Source organism: Geotrypetes seraphini, chromosome 12 (genome assembly GCF_902459505.1).
Source record: "Geotrypetes seraphini chromosome 12, aGeoSer1.1, whole genome shotgun sequence".
Classification (NCBI taxonomy): Eukaryota; Metazoa; Chordata; class Amphibia; order Gymnophiona; family Dermophiidae; genus Geotrypetes; species Geotrypetes seraphini.
Window position 1 is genome coordinate 61947400 of NC_047095.1, and position 18606 is coordinate 61966005.

Genomic DNA, 18606 nt, shown 5'->3' on the forward strand with positions numbered 1-18606 from the left:
ATGAGAGCCAAATGGAAATTCCCAAGAACAAAAGCTATTACTTTGCCCTTTATTTATGGAATCAAATTCCAAAATATTTATGTCTGAAAGCTAATTTGAAGAGTTTTAAAACTCTTTAAGACTTACTTTTTTCAACAAGCGTTTGGCATTGAAAATACTCAAGAGGTGCTTATTTATTGAGGGGGAACAGTTGATTCAGCTGAACTGGCTATCTCTTGGAGCACATTTCAATGGGCCTATATTTTTTAATACATATTTTTGCTTGTTTAATGATTGACCCCTTCTTCCCCCCTCTTACAAAACTGCAGAAGCAATTTTTAGCGGTCAGCACGCTTAAATGCTCTGCACTGCTCCCAACACTCATAGGAACTCTATGAGTGTTGGGAGCAGTGCAGAGCATTCAGCACGCCAGCCTGCACTAAAAACCGCTTTTGCGGTTTTGTAAAAGGATGGGGGTGGGGTTGAGTGAGATAATTATAGATCTTTACAATCATTTTTAGGGAGCTCTTTTTATTAATTATTAGAATATATTGTAACCACTTAGATCTATTGCAAGGTGAATGGAATATCAAATTTTAATAAACATACTTAGCAAGATGTGTGTGCAAATCCAAATTGATGCTAGCACCCAATTATTGGTGCCAATTGCCTCATTAGCCAATTTAATTGCGCACGCATCTCAGGATAGCATCCAGTTTTGCACATGTAAATATACACACCATTTATTGAATCTGGAGGTAACTGATTAGCAAAGGATTAGAGCATGAGCCCTTCTTTTTCTCCATGTTTAAATGCCACAATTAACTTACACCCCCCTTTTTACAAGACTGTAGTGCATTTTTTAGCTGCGGTGGCGGCGATAACAGCTCTGACGCTCATAGGAATTCTATGAGCATCAGAGCTGTTACTACCGAGGCCGGCGCTAAAAACCATGCTACAGTTTGGTAAAAGGGGGGGTTAAAGCTTGTGAAGACCCATTTCAGAAAGAAAAATCAGCCATTTTCCAGCTGGGCTAAAAATGGCCTTAGCAAGCGGAAAATATCCATCCACCAGAGCTTAGGCCACTGTTGACCACAGCTTAGTAAAAGGGCCCTGTAATAGGTTACATGCACCCCTGCTACATTTAAGCAGCTGTGGATATGCAATGCTTATTGCTGCTGTAAATGCGGATGTGTAAACATAAGGTGCAATGTTAGTGTTCTAAACTGGAATCTGGGCGTCCAAATGTCAATATAGAATAGGCTTATTGCATGGCACTGGGGCCCCTAAAAAGAAGTGCCCACTTATAGAATTATCCTCTAAATGTGCTAACAATTACACTTGCTTCTGAGCAAGCATACATGTCCCTGGCTTCATTCTAGTCACAATTACTGCAAGTTTATCCGTAATATTTTATAAAAGCATATATGTCTTTGTATAGTAGAACAGGTTAAAAAAGGCACCTTCTTGACCTTCAAATCCAGGTGACTTGTTATAAAATTAATTTCTTAGTTACCTTGACGTCCTTTTCAATTATCCTCACCATGTTCCTGTTCTACTGTGAATATGTTGAACACATCTGTGATAATTATCCATAATTTTACACCTGAAATAAAATTATTTTAACAACTTCAGGTTTAGGAAATTGTCAAATCATTTCTGTCTCCTAAAGATTCTGCTTTGATACTCTCATGAATGCCTGAGAATGCTTCATGCTATGAATAGGGTTCTAAATGCATTCTTTTGTGACTATGAACTAAAGGCGGTGGGATGGGGTGGGCCAATAGAGCAATAGCTAGACCAATATTTTACTCAACACAGCATTAGCAATTAGAGAGTTTGCGATCCCAACCAGAGATTGGTTTGTTCCCATCTCCCAAAAGGTATTCCACTGCTCCTATGAAAAATAAAATTCTGAAAATATAGAAATGTCGATCTTGTGGACCATGATAAACTATTAGAATGTCTGGATGCAATAGGTAAACATGGTCAAGTCTTGAAATGGTTTGAGGGTTTTCTTAAATTTAGAACTTATCAAGTGAAACTTAACAATGAGCTCTCAAACAGTTGGAGTAACCCATGTGGAGTACCCCAGGGTTCTCCTCTGTCTCCACTGCTTTTTAATGTTTATTTGGCCTCTTTGGGAAACAGATTATCCCAGTTCAAAATTAAACTATTTAGTTATGCTGATGACATCACTATCTTAATTCCTGTTTATACTTCTCTTTCTCAAGCAAATCAAACTGTGGTAGAGATTCTACAGATAATTGAATTTTGGATGTCAGAATTTAAATTGAAAATTAATACGGAAAAAACTAAGTTTTTCTTTGCATCAGGAAATCTAAATGAAGATGTTACATCTATTGTTGTAAATGACACAATTTATAGCATCCATCCAACCATACAGGTACTTGCGGCCTCTTTTACAAAGCCGTGCTAGTGGCTGCCGTGCGGCAACAGCCCTGAAGCCCTTTAAATCTCTATGGGCTTCGAGGCCGTTAGTGCAGCACAGCCGCTAGCGCGGCTTTGTAAAAGAGGCCATTGGTGTAATTCTAGATTGTACCCTTACAATGAAAAATCAGGTTGACTCGTTGGTTCGAAAGGGTTTCTATACTTTATGGAAACTGAGAACTATTAGAGCATATTTTGATATTAATTCCTTTCGATTGCTGGTTCAATCACTTGTCATTAGCCAATTGAACGACTGTAACATTGTTCATCTTGCTGGTATTCAGAAAAACCTTTACAAACTGCACATAATTCAGAATGCAGCAGTCAGATTGATTTTCAACTTGAGGAAGTATGATCATATCACTGATTTTTATAGCCGACTGCACTGGCTTCCAGTTGAGGCACGGGTTAAATTTAAGCTCGGCTGCATTTGCTTTAAGGCACTAACAGGCTCAATTCCTGAGCATCTTATTGAATCTTTTATTATTACAAACTCTAAACACTTTTAAAAATCTCATTCATTGTTTTCATTCCCCTCTGTAAAGGGATGTAAATACAAAAATTTCAGGAACGATTACTATCTTTACAGGTAGCCTCATGGACTAGGGATTTAACTCATATATTCACATTCCTAATTTCATATCAGCAATTTTGACGTGCCTTAAAGACATATAGAACTTAATGGTATTTGCGATATACAAGTGAGTTTTATGTTATGTTATAGTGCAGCTAGTACACCATTTTCACACCTAATTAATATTGCCTTTGAAACTTTTAAAAGAAAACATCAATCCTCATACATATGCCATGTAATTATAATGTTACTAATGCTGATGTTGTGTTAAAGCAAATGCCTCTGATCATTTTGTGGCAAACATGAAATTTATTTTCATAAAGCTAATTATGGTTTCATTGACAAATTGCAAATAGCGATTGCCAGCTTTAAACGTAGACACAAGAACTTTAGATCTATAATACAAGGACCATTTATGAAAGAGAATTGGTATTACCTTTCTAAATACTTTCAGGGTCTCCATAAAGACTGATGATACCCATGCTATATCAACTACCATAATAGATTTAAATGTCTAGAATTTAATTGAATGTTACAAGATTTTATCAAGTGCTGTAAGTTTTTTTATACCATTACATTAATCAGTGATCTGCTCAATGTCACAGTATATAACTATTCCTACTTAACCTCATACTGTCCTCTCCCCTTTATAAAACCACAATAGCGTTTTTTAGCGTAGGCTGGCATACTGAATGCTCTGTGCTGCTCCAAACACTCAAAGAGTTCCTATGTGTATCGGGAGCAGCGCGGAGCATTCAGTGCGCTGGACTGCGCTAAAAACCGCTATCACGGTTTTGCAAAAGGGGGGCATTCTTTGTATTTGTTTATCCAGATTCAGAAAGGTAACAGTATTTTAAAAATACTGTATAGTAGGATCCAATGCTCCCTCTAAGGAGTGACTGGGTGTGTGCAATTTTTTTCTTTTTTTGTGAGCAACAAGTAACCAACCATTTTTGATCCCAGTATTTGCAATGCATTTCTGTATATAGGATTGTGAAGAATTGCAAGAGGACCTTGTGAGACTGGGCATCAAAATGGCAGATGACGTTTAATGTGAGCAAGTGCAAAGTGATGCATGTGGGAAAGAGGAACCCAAACTATAGCTACATGATGCGAGGTTCCACATTAGAAGCCGCTTGCCAGGAAAAGGATTTTGGTGTCATCGTTGAAGACACGTTGTCAATGTGTATTGGCTCGGCTCAATGTGCATTGGCGGCTAAGAAACCAATAGAATGTTAGGAATTATCAGGAAAGAAAATGAAAACAAAGATGAAAATGTTATCATGCCCTTGTATCGCTCTATGGTACAGCCGCACCTCGAATACGGTGGTCAATTCTGGTCACCGTATCTAAAAAAAGATATAGAAGAATTAGAAAAGGTACAGAGAAGGGAGACAAAAATGATAAAAGAGATGAGACACCTTCACTATGAGGAAAGGCTAAAGTGGCTAGGGCTCTTCAGCTTGGAGAACAGCTCAGAGGTGACATGATAAAGGTTATAAAATACTGAGTGGAGTGGAAAGGGTAGATGTGAATCACTTGTTTACTCTTTCCAAAAATACCAGGACTAAAGGGCATGCGATGAAGCTATTAAGTAGTAACTTTCAAACAAAACAGAGAAAATATTTCTTCACACAATGTAATTAAACTCTGGAATTCATTGCCCGGAGAATGTGATGAAATCAGTTAGCTTAGCAGGGTTTAAAAAAGGTTTGGATAAATTCCTAAAAGAGAAGTCCATAGGCCATTATTGAGGATTAGCCTAGTGATAGAGTTGCTGTCTCTGCATCCTTAAGTCGGGGGATCGAATATCAACACTGCTCCTTATGACCCTGGGTAAGTCACTTAATCCTCCACTACCCTAAGTACAAAATAAGAACCTGTATATATGTAAACTGCTTTGAATATGTAACCACAAAAAGACAGTCTACTGTCCCCCTTTTCTGATTCTGAAGTATAACACTTACAATAAAAAGAAGCATCAGATTCATTAATTCCCCTGGATGACTGCAGCATCTCAGACTCTTCCTGAATATGAAGCAATTATTGAGATGGGTTATCTGTTTTCTGGTAGGAATGAATGTTGAAACGCATAGTGTGCTTTGTGTATTTTAATTTTGTGGTTAACCATTACGTGTTGTTAATATGATTATATTGTGTGTGTATATATAAAAAATAAATGGAAAAATGGTGTTACAATTAGTACTATTATGGGGCGGGATCTGGGATAGAGATTGGGTGGAGATGGGCACGACAGCCCAGTTTTCTTCAACTGCCAGTCAGTGGACCGGCGCCGATCTACAAAATAATTATTTTATTTCTGCCGGTCCATAGGTGTCAAAAGTACTACTATTACTTCGAGAGCACTACCAGAAGTACGCAGTGCTGTAAAGAGTCACCAAGAAGACAGTCCCTGCTTGAAAGAGCTTACAATCTAAACAGGCAAGACAGACAAACAGGATATCACGGATATAGTTAGTGGGGATGATTAAACTTCTGGCTAAGATGGTGAGTAGAAGCAGTGGGGAGTAGGGTTATGAGTTGAAGGCTGTCTGAAAAAGGCAGGTTATAAGCCTACTTTTGAACAAGATAAGAGAAGGCGTGTAATGCATGGGCTCAGGTAGTTTATTCCAGGCATAGGGGGCATCAAGAAGAAAGGAATGAAGTCTAGAAGTGGCAGTGGAGGAAAAGGGTACAGATAAAAGCAATTTATCTGAGGAACAGAAGGCTGGATGCACAAAATTCACCATGCATTTAATGATTGTCGCTAAACCAATTTTAACAGGTTTATCAACAAAGTATACTTCTCCCTCCATATTCATGGTTTCAGAATTCGCGGTTTCGATTATTCACGTTTTTTGCTTGCTGGCTCCTCCCCCCAAATTACATCAGTTTGCATAGAGAAATCACTGATTCCATGCATTTACAGAGAAAATCACTGATTCCCAGCACTTTCTTCACCGTGTTTTGCCTCTCTTTCAGGAACAGTCCAGGTCTCCCACCATGTTATTCGCGGTTTCACCATATTCACAATGGTTTTTAATAGAAAACAGCGAATAACATATGAAAAAGTTATTCATGGTTTTTCTGTATTTGCGGTTCTGTTAATCCCCTATCACAGCGAATATGGAAGGAGAAGTGTATTGCATCTATCAATGCACAAAACAGCATTGTGGTCTTTTCCGTGGTATCAGCCTCTGATAATCATATGTAAATACATTACCGCGAGCTCAATATTTAAAAAAGTACTCTGATTGATGCCCACATGATGCACAAAATAAAGCGCCAATTTTAACTCTCCAAAATCTCTGACAGGTTTGGAGGTGCTGGTAGCCTTAAAAAATCACTGATAACAGCTTTTTTTTAATGGGCATAGATGATGTGTGTATATTACACACACACAATCTGTTCCCATTAAAAAAAATTTTTTAAAAGTCATGCCAGCCACCTCCCCTCTCCGACAATGGCCCCTTTCCAATGATGACCCCCAAATAAAAAAAAAATTGGCAGGTCACCAGCCACCCTTTAAATCTTGAAAACCTTGCTTTGTTAATATTATGTGCAATCTTATATCCCTCTGAATCCTTGCAAATCGGAGTTATAGGCGGGTTACAAGCATCATACAGCTATATAGAATTATATGTACATAGAATTTCTTGTCAAAGCTGTACTTGGTTGTTGGGGTTATCTGCATCACACTCTTAAGGATCCACTGTCTCCGCTGCTATTTTGGAAGCATGTCTCATGAGCTGTGGCATTGGACTGAGAAAATGCCTTGTTACCTTGTCGCATTATTGACGCTAAGGTCCGCTATTATAGTTATTTGCAAGGTAATAAGGTTCCGATTCTCAAACTCATGTTGATATTGGAGGCCGCCTTAAAGGTGGCCACCGAACGAGTGTCAGTCACGCATGGGCACCGGTTTCGGAATTGAGCCAACACATAAAATAGGCACCAGAAATGTAGGCCAGAGTTTTTCAGGCCTACATTTCCGGCATCCATCTTCATGTGCTTTTTAGGCCACACCTACTTTGGCATTTGAGGACCTAAAGTGCCTATGTAGGCGCAATTCTGGCGCCGATTTTCTAATTGCCGGTATGTGCCTAAATGGAAGATTAGGTTTCTACCTTTGATAATTTTTCAGTTAGTCCTTGTAAGATTCCATACAACACACTGTCTGTATACACTCAGTTGTTTGGCATAGCCTGCTTCTTTTGTCCTCGATTATTCTTCTTACAGGCTTGAAGATTTTACAGCCAGTTGCCAGATCCTGTGGGGCTTTTTCTTGGGGTGCTCGTTGCACACAGCAGGTTAGTTCCACATCGTTCCTCAATGTTTTTCTGAGTTGCCTTTGTGCCTGTTTATTACTTGTTCATGTTTTGCCAAGCAGACCAGTTCAAGAATTGTGTTGCTGGGGATCTTCCCCTGTACCTCCTTGTCATGGATTTGTTCAGGTATGTTACTTGGCTTTGGGACTCAACTGGATATGTTTCTAGCTCTCAGTCTAAGGGGGTAGAGCATGTGCTCAGAAAAGTGTTGGATTTCTAAACTCCTGGATTGCGGGTTGGGATTGAACACCTAGTTTATGGACGGGACGGAAGGGACGTAACAGAAATCTCGGTTAAAAATGCCATTTAGACATCGTTTTTAATGGAGGAATGGGCGCCTACTGGTGCCTAGAAAATTGGCACTAGTTTGAGAATCCGGGCCTAATTGTATAAGTACCAGTGCCCAATTGCTGGTCAAAGAATGTTAGTTTAGTTCATTGACATGCCTTGGAATCCAGCCCTTAAGCTGTCATCATGATCAGTGAGTGATGCTATTACCTCCCCTTTCTAGGATTTCTCTGTGTTGTATCTACTCATTCCTTCTCATCTATTTTATCTTGCTTTTACTTTAGAATAACCAAAATGGCAGAGGTTCTCGCATATGCTCCCTCTTTATGCCACCATGCTGCTTCCATCCACTTTCTTATCCTAAAGCTGTTTGTCACTTCCAATCCCTTCCACCATCTTTCTTCACTCTGGGCCAGATTCAGTAAATGGCACTCAAATTTAGGCACTGAAAGAATCTGCAATAAGTGCTATCCTACAGAGGACATTTTGGGCTGAGCAGAGCCGATTCCCATGCTCAACTCTGGATGCAAGGCATTATGGCAGCCGAAACCTGGTACAGACCAAGGCGTGCATAAGCCACCCATGCCCCTTTTGGGTAGTTGCGAGCGCATTATAGAATAGCACGGCAGCAGATACACACGCAAATCCAAATTAGTGGCATTTGAAGTGCCAATCTACTCCAAATAACATCAATAATTGGTTGTTAGCACCCAACTGACTAATTTAGTTTTGCATGCTCATCTGAGCTCTGTGCCAAATTTGGGGAAACTTAGAATATGGGGGTTTGCCATCAATCTAACACAATATGTTCTACTGGTCTGCAATCAAGGTCTAGGCTCAGGAAAGCACAGCCCATTTGAGGACATTTTGGAAGAAACAATGACTGTAGTCTCTCCTTCATTTCACATTATTTAGACACTACTGACATTTTGCACGTATGTTCTTTTTTTTATATATATATATATATTTTCCTGCCTTAAAATGTTTCTTTTAAAAAGCCAAAGGGATTTTATTTTTAACGAATATCCATCATCCCATATCTGAATCGCTCACTTTCCCTAGCTCCTTTCCCTGCCGATGGAACGGCCACATTTAATAACCTTGGCGGGGGGGTGCCATTCCCATTTTCCAGAACTGACGCCCGCTCTTTGTTTCCCGCGCTTTCTTTAACGGCACCGCCGAACGCTAGCTCGGCATATTTACAAGAAAGCCCCACCAGCTCAGAGGCCAAGCAACCGTCTGCCGACTTCGTCGCGCGGCGCTCGCACGCCCCGCCCCGAGCGCAGGCGCGAGGAGGCCGCGCCCCGGCTCTGACGTCCACGGTTGTCAGGGAAACGCACCGGTAGCGTCTCCACCTGCGTGAACTGTCAATGACAACAAAAATGGCGGAGAGGAGCAGGACCACTGACTCAGGTTAGTGAGCCTTTCCACATCCTTCTGAATGGCCGGCGCCAACCGGCAGAGACCCGGTTCAGTCCACTGCACAAATCCTCGCCCCCTAGTTTTGTGCAGTCTTCTGGTTTCTGGCGTGCCACCTCCCCCCCCCCCCTTCTCCTTGTAAATTCAAAATGCAACCACCTTTGGGATTCGTTAAAGAGAGGTTCGGCCTAAAAGGAGTTAGCCATACTGTTTGAACTTTTCAAAGACAAAAATGTGTGGTCGTTTTCGCAGCCTCTTTTATTCATGTCTGCCTTTTCTGTGGATTAGATGTGCAGCTGGTAAAGCACCCAGTCTCTGAAAGCAGACTTTAATCCTGTCTTGACTCTTAGACGTCCCAGTCTGGTGAACTTCACTACTTGGAGTGGTTATAAATATTATAATATTATAAATACCAAAGTGTGTTGAAACCTAAATACAAAAAACCGGCCAAAAGTCACCTTTTGACTTTTTAATGTGCTGGACACAGCATCTTGGTGTATATATTTATATCTAAAAATAATAATGCTCTTTTATCCCGTTAAATCCCAATGAATGACGGTTCAAAGCGATTAATGAAAATAAATAAATAAAAGAAATGTATTATGTCAGATATTTCCTGAATAAATAAGTTAGTTTAAATTATTACAGATGATATTGAGCACAGATTAAGAGGAAAGAATATCCCAAAACAAACAGCCTGATGGCTAAGAAAATTACCCAGGATTTTTTTTTTTAAATGTATCCCTGAAAAAGAAGGAATAACAAAAGAGGATCTCTGGTCCTGGATCCTCTTCGTTTAGAAGGAAATGACAATAGACATAATATATATTCAGGAATAGATCCATCAAACATCTTGTATGTTATGCATGCTAATTTAAACAAAATACGTGCCTCAATAGCCAATGAAGGCTGCTTAACACTGGAAATGACATCATTTTTCTTCAGATGGAATAATAGTTTGGCAGCTGAATTTTGAAGCAACTGGAGCTTTGTACACAATTTAACTGTAAGTGTAGAATACAGACTTGCAATAATCTAAATGGGCTAGGACAAATGCTTGTACAAGGGAAATGAAATAGTTATCAGTGAAATATTGTCTTATATTGCACAGTTGACAAAGTCTAAAAAATACAGTTTTTACCACATGATTGATCTGAGGCTCAAAGGATGGATGAAGTCCAAAATAATATGTAACACTTTATTTAACAGTGTGTTCCACCTTTAGGGATAGGTTTTGAGTTATCACCAATTCCTCCAGTATAGTAGTAGAATGGTCTAACCAAAACAGCTTGGTCTTGTCTTTGTTAAGTTTGAATATGTGAAAGGAACTATAATCCTCAGGCATAGAAATGTATTTATTAACCTTGTCCAAAGTAATGGATTGGTTCTCATCTACAGGGATTAATATTACTTTATCATATGTATAGGAGTAAAGGTTTATGATGAAAAACATAGATTGAACAAAGACATGTAGACATTAAATAGAACGGGGGAAAGAGGGGAGACCTGAGGAACTCCAAATGAAGGGATCCAGCTGTATGACAAAAACTTCCCTCATTCTTACTATATAATGTCAGTGTGACAGGGTGAAGTTCCTGTCATGGGCCAGCAGAGGGTAGCCTCAGTAGTAGGAATGGAGCTCATTTAGATATAAGATCCTGGAAAAGCACTTGGGAGCTGTCCACTCACCCTGAGTGAAAGAAGGTGCTGAAAAGGACAGTTCCAGAACAAAGATCTCCTTTGGAGCTAGGTGACCCTTAAGGGGGGGAATTCTGGCATTAGCTTAACTCTCAATAAGCCTGACCTAGACCTGGTTGTCCAGTAGAGCTTGGAGTGACCAGAGAGGGCTCAAGCTTGACGAAAAAGACTGAGTGACTGGGAGAGTCCTCAGGGAGAGTCCTCAGGGCATGTGTCCAGAAGAAGATGACTGAGCGACTGGAAGGGTCTCCAGGTCATGTGTCCAGGAAAAGGAGACTGGGAGCAGTGTCCTCAAGGCATGTATCCGGCAGAAGATGACTTAGTGACTGGAAGCAGTATCCTCAGGATGTATGTATGGGAGAAGATGACTGAGTGACTGGGAGCAGTGGAGTAGCTGGAGGGCCCAGTAGAGCTTGGAGTGACTGGAGAGTACTCAAGCTTGACAACCATCAGAGGAACTGATGAAGAGTGTCCAGGACCAATGGAGACCCAAAAGGTTAGTAATTTGAGTGACAGGTGGTAGCCCCAGAGTGATCTGGTAGACGGACAGAAGAAAACTATAGAAGAGTTCGAGGCCCTAGCTTGATGGGGACTGGCGCATTACCAGCAGAAGGACCGGTGGGGCTGGTGGGGACCAGTGGAGAGACTGGTAATGGTACTGAGAGCTGTCAAAAGACCCAGAAGGAAGCAGCCTGTAGACTCAGAGAGCATTGGCCAAAGATGACTGGTAAGTGACTGGCGGAAGAACCAGTGAGGGTCTGGTGGCAACTGGCGGAGAGACCGGTAATGGTACTGGAAGCTGCCCAAAGACCTGGAAAGCCAGAGAGGACCTAGTAACGATCACATTGTCTGGTGTTTTAGAAGTGTGAGAAGCATGTGAGTTGTGTGAGTAAAAAAGAAGACCGGAAGTACCTGGAGGTAATGGGTGATGACTGCTCTGCCCGACCACAGTCAGTTTTGCAAGAAGTTTGAAAAACACGAGAGGACCTGTTCTTCAATACCTATGGAGCTCACTTTGAATAAAAAGACATCATAGTTTACAGTATCAATGCCGCAGTAAGGTCAAACTGTAACAATATAAGAGGTTGACCTTTAGCCAAAAAAGCTCTGGCATCTGAAACTAAGGCAAATAAGACTGCTTCCATACTATGATGAGCCCTGAATTCAAATTGTCTAGGACTTAAACAGTTATAATGATTCATACTATTAGATAGAAGAGGAATACTGGACACTAGTCTAAAATTGGAAGAAATACTAGGGTCCAGGGTTTCTTTCTTAAAAATGGGAGTTAGAATAATGCCACCTAGATTAGAGGAATATTGTCCTTTTTCTAAAATATTATTCAAGAAGGGGTCCTTTTACTAAGGTGCGTTAGCCAATTTAGCGCACTCTAAATGCTAATGCGCCCATTATATTCTATGGACGCGTTAACATTTGGCACGCACTAAATCGGCTAGCGCACCTTAGTAAAAGACCCCTGAAGTTAGTAACCCAAAATAAGAAAGGGGTAGAAGGATTTTTCATAAGATATGAAGCTATTTTAATAAGATATCTGATGCAGAAGTTTTTCTCACTGGTCACTTTTGAATTACAATTGAATCAATTGATAGCAAACGTATTTAATGAAATAGAATATACTATGACATAAACTACTTATGTTAAGTTAAAAAAAAAGGTATTGTCTCAAATTCAGTACTCCACTAGCTTCATCCAATAAATAACACAGAATGGAATATTAATTATATTTATATAGAAATCTATAGATAATGAGACTCGTAATCGAAACATAAACACGTCTAAAAACCCTCCCAAGTCAGCACTTGGATGACCTAAAAGATCAAGTGCCGATAATCAAACCTATTGTTGGAGATATCCAGGGACTTTTTAGGTCTCTGAATGCTGCTCTGCGCCTAAAGCTAAAAGGGGCATATCTGGAGGAGTGGTGACTTTTTAGGTCTCTGAATGCTGCTCTGCGCCTAAAGCTAAAAGGGGCATATCTGGAGGAGTGGTTAGGGTGGGATGTGGGCCGATCTAGACTTAGTTTTCCTGCAGGGATAATCGAAGGTTTTATGAGACTTTCTGGACGATGTAAAAACAGGTATAAGTGCACAAAAGGTATCCAAAGTGACCAGATAACCACTGCAGAGATAAAGTAAAGACCCCCACATACTCCCCCAGTGTTCACTGACACCCTCATCCCCGCAAAGATCAGAATAAAAACATACATACCTGTCCCCAGAACATCAGCATCTAGTATAGGAAAGCCTAGTAGAGCTGCACACAGGTCTCTTAAATAGGCTGGTGGGGGAGGAGGGGGGCTAGTGAACCATAGAAAGGAGGACCCAGACCCATAAGCCATTCTAACCACTACATTTATGGTGGAATATGTACGCCCCCAACCCCCCCAACCCTACTGCACCGCCTTATAGGTGCCACCTGCAGCCATAAAGGCTATTGGGGTTGTAGACAGGTGGGTATAGTCGGTTTTGGGTGTGTTCTGGGGGGCTCACTCTAACCTATAAGGGAGTTGTGGTGAGATGTTTATGTGGCACCCTTTTTGTGAAGTTCACACCAGTGCCCTGTAAGGTGCCCCGCTTCTTTGTTGTCATGTCTGGGTGGCCAGTCCATCACAATGTTGGCCTCTCCCACATCCAAAAGGTCTGACCACTGCCTCCCAGCCTCCCATTACTGTCCATTTCCTCATGCCACCCCGTGATGAGGAGGATGGTGTTCTGAAGGTGGAGATGGTCTCTGATATAGAGGAGGTCCTGGACATCCTGTTGCTGCCATCAGGTGCATCTCAAACAGCCAGTGCACAATCCCCTGTGGCATCTATTGCATTAGCTACTGTGGGTCATTGAAGGGCAGACTGAAAGGATAGAGCTCATTCAAGGTCAAATGTTGCATATACTTTCTCTTATGATATTTGCTCTTGAATGAATGGGCATTTTTCAGATGTCCTCTTCTGATGTCCTTAAGCTCTGCCACATGCCGAACCTATCCTCCTCCTCCTTTCACTGAGATGATCTCTCTCCCTCCCCACTATCCATTTCAGCAGTACAGGATTTTGAGCAGCCCTAAATTGGTGAGAACAATAATGAGCCCCTCCATGGAACTTGCAGTCCTATGAATATCATGCACCTGTGAGATAGCAAGCTAATTTTCAAAGAGAAACTATTCAGAGTTTTCCACTGAAAATCCTACTGGCACTTGGAATGTGAGTACAAAGTACTGCATGATTGGCACCGGCACTGAAGCAAATGCAAAATGTGCACCTGAAATTACTCATTGGTTATGAAGTGCTAATGGCAGAAAAGTTTTATACAGAAAGGCACAACAAGGTGGCACAGCTTATTCACTGGAAACTCTGGAAACATTATAACATCACTATACTGGAAAAGCACTGGGATTATGACCGTAAGAGAATTGTAGAGAATGAAGTGGTTGTGATAAACTTGGTACATCCCCATCCAGGCAGATAAAAAGCTGGATGCAAAATATCAGACACATAAGTAAAAGAGAAAAACATTAATTATAGAGGTGTCAGTCTCAAGCAATTATTCTGTAAATCACATGGAGCGAGAAAAGATCCTCAAATACCAAAAAATGCAGTCTGAGACCAAAAACAATGTGGCATGAAGATGCAGAAATATTTCCTCTTATTTTGGGCACCAAAGGTTTGATCAAAAAGAATTTTCAAACACACATAGGCCTTCTTTTATAAAGCAGATTACTGTGGTGGCCTGTGGTAATTGTGCCATTGCCACACGGCTTTGAAAAAGGGTGAATAGATAGGTTGCTGATAAATACTACATATAATGAACTTCAGAGGGAAGCTCTGTTTGGCACAATGCAAATTTTAGGGTGAGGGTTAGCATTAAAGTTGAGAGACTGAGATCGTGTTCCACATGCTCTAACTTAGGAGTGAGTTTCATTCCTGTCCTGGTATGGCCAAAACATCTGAAGAAATAGCTCCCAAGAGATGTAATTACGCAGTCTCTGTGCATATCTTTTCTCCCCTTTCTTTTTCTTGGTGGGTAATGGAGCTGGTGGGGGCAATCATTAGATTGCATTTTTACAAGAGTATACATAAAACCTTCTGATTATTGCCTGCTCATTGAATTTTTCTATTGTTATAAACACGCTGTGAAGCTCCTCTGCCAAGCAATAACTACAAATGTAATCCCCAGTTTTGGTTGCTCTCCAATCTTTTCTTCTGTAAAGATGGTTGGAAAGTAATTATTTAACACTACTGCCATTTCCTTATCTTGTGTTTCCAATTTCACAGGTATTTTAAGAAAACCAATTTTTTCTTTATTCCTTGTTTACTTTGAAAATAAATTAGAAAAATCTTGTGGCTTAAGAAAGGATTTGCAATTTGACTTTCAATATTTTCTTTTGCACCTCTAATTGTCTTTTTTAACTTCTGTTCCTTTTTTTATAGTGTTCACTTTGTAGATGTTTTTAGCAATTTTGTCAATGATTCTTCTGCTGTGTGTTTTCAGGATGTGAACATATTCAAGAAGAGTTATGTAAAGTAAAACTGAAGGACAGTTACAAAGGATGATATAGAAAAGACATGTCAGTACTATGGAAATACACCAAAAAATACTTAAGAGTACATGATTATAGTTTATTATTTATATTCTGCCTTTATACAAGGCAGATCACAACATTACATAAATAATTTAAAAATACCAAAATACACAAGTATATTGTAAACCACTTTGGGTAAATCTCAGGCAGTTAATAAATCCAAATCCATAAATAAATATAGAATATATTAGACATTTAATTACACTTAAATTAAACAGCTTGACCTCTTATGGTTGTACCACAAGACTAATGCTAAGTGTTGACTAAAACCATTTTGATGCCAGCAGCCTACTAGGCAGGAATAGCCCTGATAGGGGTTGTTTTTTTTGGGGGGGCGGGTGGTTGCTCGGTAGGGGGGCTTTTCTTTGTTCTCTTATTTTGAGGGAGAAGGAGTCTCTTTGGAGGAGATGGGGTTTGTTACAGGAAGGGTGTCCATTTGGGGGGCAATGTCTGTAGGAAGGGTTTGATGGGAAGCTCTTTAGTGAAGGAGGGTGTCTTTGCTGTGGGCAATCAGGGGATGGCTTATGCATTATGATACCAACTGGCCCTTTTAAAATACAGCTGTTGCAAAGTGGAGGTTGTTATTCGTATTATTGCAGTCAGAAATGTGCAATGTTCCCAGAGAGCTGGATCAAGGGAGAGTGCTAAATATATATTTAGATTATTGCAAAGCCTTTAACATAGTTATTATACATAGACAACTAATAAATAAACTGTGTGCCCTATGTAAGTGCCTTAAAGAGACTGAATGGGTTAGGAACTGACTGAGTGAAAGATGATGGAGGGTAGTAGTAAATGAAGTCGCAAGGTTCCTTTCTTGGGCTGGTTCTTTTTAACATTTTTGGAAGCAATATTGCTAAAGGGCTGTCTGGTAAGGTTTTCTTTTTGCAGATGACACCAAATTTTGCAATAGGGTAGACCCCCGTGATAGTATGGATACCATGAGGAAAGATCTAGCAAAGCTTGAAAAATGGTCCTGAATTTGGCAGCTAAGGGTCATGCATTTGGGCTGCAAAAACCCAAGGGTAGTGGTACAATTTATGGGGTGAAGAACTGTTGTGCATGAAAGAGGAGTGGGACTTGGTTGTGATCATATATTATGATCTTTAGGTGGTCAATCAGGTAGAAAAGTCAATGTTGACAACTAGAAAGATGCATGGGTGCAAAGGGAGAAGAATAGCCAGTAGGAAAAAGGAGTTAATGATGTCCTTGTATAAGATTCTGGGGAGATCTCATTTTAGAATATTGTATACTTTCAAAAAGATATAAACAGGATGGAGGCGGTCCATAATGGTGACTACTAAAATGACCAGTGGGGACAGACTTAATGATCTCAATATGTATATTTTGGAAGAAAAGCAGATGAGGGAAGATATGATAGAGAAATTTAAATCAACAATTTATAAAAATGTCACTCACCAGCAGTGGACTTAAATCCTCAGATCCCACATTCAATAAAAAAGGTGGAGAAAAAGCCTCAATTAATATGTCACACAGCAATCATTGATGATTTTTAAGCTAGCGTTGTTTTTGTCATCGGCAAAAAACTCACACCAAAAAGAATGTCAGGATCTAGAGAAGTAAAAAACCCACTACTGTGCACAGTAGAAAATAGTATTTTTATAATTTTTCATTTGTATTTTTATGGTTTTTCATTTCATGATTTATATAATTAATTTATCAAAAGCCCATATTTTAAAGGCATCTAAACAACAACAGATGAAAGATAGAAAAAAGAAAAACTTAGCTCTGGCGCCAGAACTTTTGCTATAACAAAACCTCCTCTGCCGAAAGCAGAAACTTTCTTTTCAACGGCGTTTAGGGTTGCAGCACAATCAACGGACTTGACTGTGCGCAAGTTGTTTAAGCCTTCAGCACTTTTGGAGGTGATTACAGAATCCCTCCAGAAAGTAAAGATAGTGACCTTGCAGGCCTCTGCTACAGTGCTTGCTTATGAGCAGCACAAAAGTATAGACTACCTGTGTCCCTCTCATCAAGACATTCCAAAAATGCTAATGGACCATTGGGAGGTTCTGGAGGGGCCTCATCAGGTGGCCAAAGCCATGGCAAAGCTCTATCCGATGGAATTTAACTTGCTGTTCCACCAAAAGTGGATTCCCTGGTGGCACAGGTTACCAAGCATACCTCCCTTCTCAGTGAAGGCGGTGTGGTATTAAGGGGTGCCCAGGATCATAGTCTAGATTTTGTTCATAAGAAGCTCTTCAAAGCCATGGCTTTGGGTTTAAAAGCAGCTGCATTGGCATCTTTTGTCGCCATGGCTTGCCACTCCAAGTTGTGCTGTGATCTGGAGGCAATAACCGGGAGGGATCACCAGTTTCTAATGTCTGGAGTAGATTATGTAGCTAATGCGCTGTATGATCTTTTCAGAGTTGTGCACATTTTGAAGGGTGACTAGTGCAGGGGTGTTGGTCCCCTTTTCAGAGGAAGTAGTCAATCAACCGCTTGGAACTTTGAGCTATCCGCCTGATGATTCAGGCATTCGGGAGCGTGGTCTACAGCAAAGTGGTACAAGTTTTCTCAAACAATGCAACGGTGGTAGCCTATGTCAATTGTCAGGGGGGCACTGAGAATGCTACTCAACACTTGGAAGCCCAGATGCTGTTTTATTGGCAGAGGACCATCTTTTGGTACTCTCAGCAGCACATGTAGCAGGAGTGGACAATGTGCAAGTAGATTTCCTCAGCCGGAAGACCCCAAATCCCAGAGAGTGGTCACTGTGTCAGGAAGCCTTCACCTGCATTGTGAGTCGGTGGGGGTGCCCAACATTCGATCTGATGACATCAGTGACCAACAAGAAGGTGACTCAATTCTTCAGTTAAAGATACAAGCCAGGAAACGAAGGCCTGAATGCCCTGCTTCAACCTTGGCCAAAGGTAGGACTTTATGTCTTCCTTCCTTGGCCCATGATAATCAGACGTCTATGCAGGATCCTGATGCATGAAGGGCTGGTGATTCTAGTAGCACCAGATTGGCTGAGGTGACCATGGTATGCAGACCTGGTCTGTTTTCAAAGGGACCAAGGTCTCAGATTTCTATGTCATCCGCTATTGCTCACGCAGGGCCCAATTGCCCTGCAGGATCTGGAACACTTTGGTATTAGCAGCATAGCTATCTAGACAAAGTGATGTCCACCCTTCTAAGATGCAGGAATAAAGGAACTCTAGCTGCATAGAAGTGTTTCCAAGCTTGGTGCGCTCAGAGGAGTGAAGACCCAAACTCAGCATCGATATCTGTGATGCTCCCCCCTCTTCC

The 18606-nt window shown here is 40.7% G+C and overlaps 1 protein-coding gene across 3 annotated transcripts in view; it reads left to right on the forward strand.

Annotated features, from left to right (window-relative positions):
- Window positions 1–8973: 8973 nt before the first annotated feature.
- Window positions 8974–18606, forward strand: part of BEND5 (BEN domain containing 5) — a 1015515-nt gene continuing 1005882 nt past the window's right edge. For all 3 annotated transcript variants that reach the window (XM_033915518.1, XM_033915519.1, XM_033915515.1), the window contains exon 1: window positions 8974–9033. The gene's annotated coding sequence lies outside the window, so the exon portion shown is untranslated. The remainder of the gene's footprint in view (window positions 9034–18606) is intronic.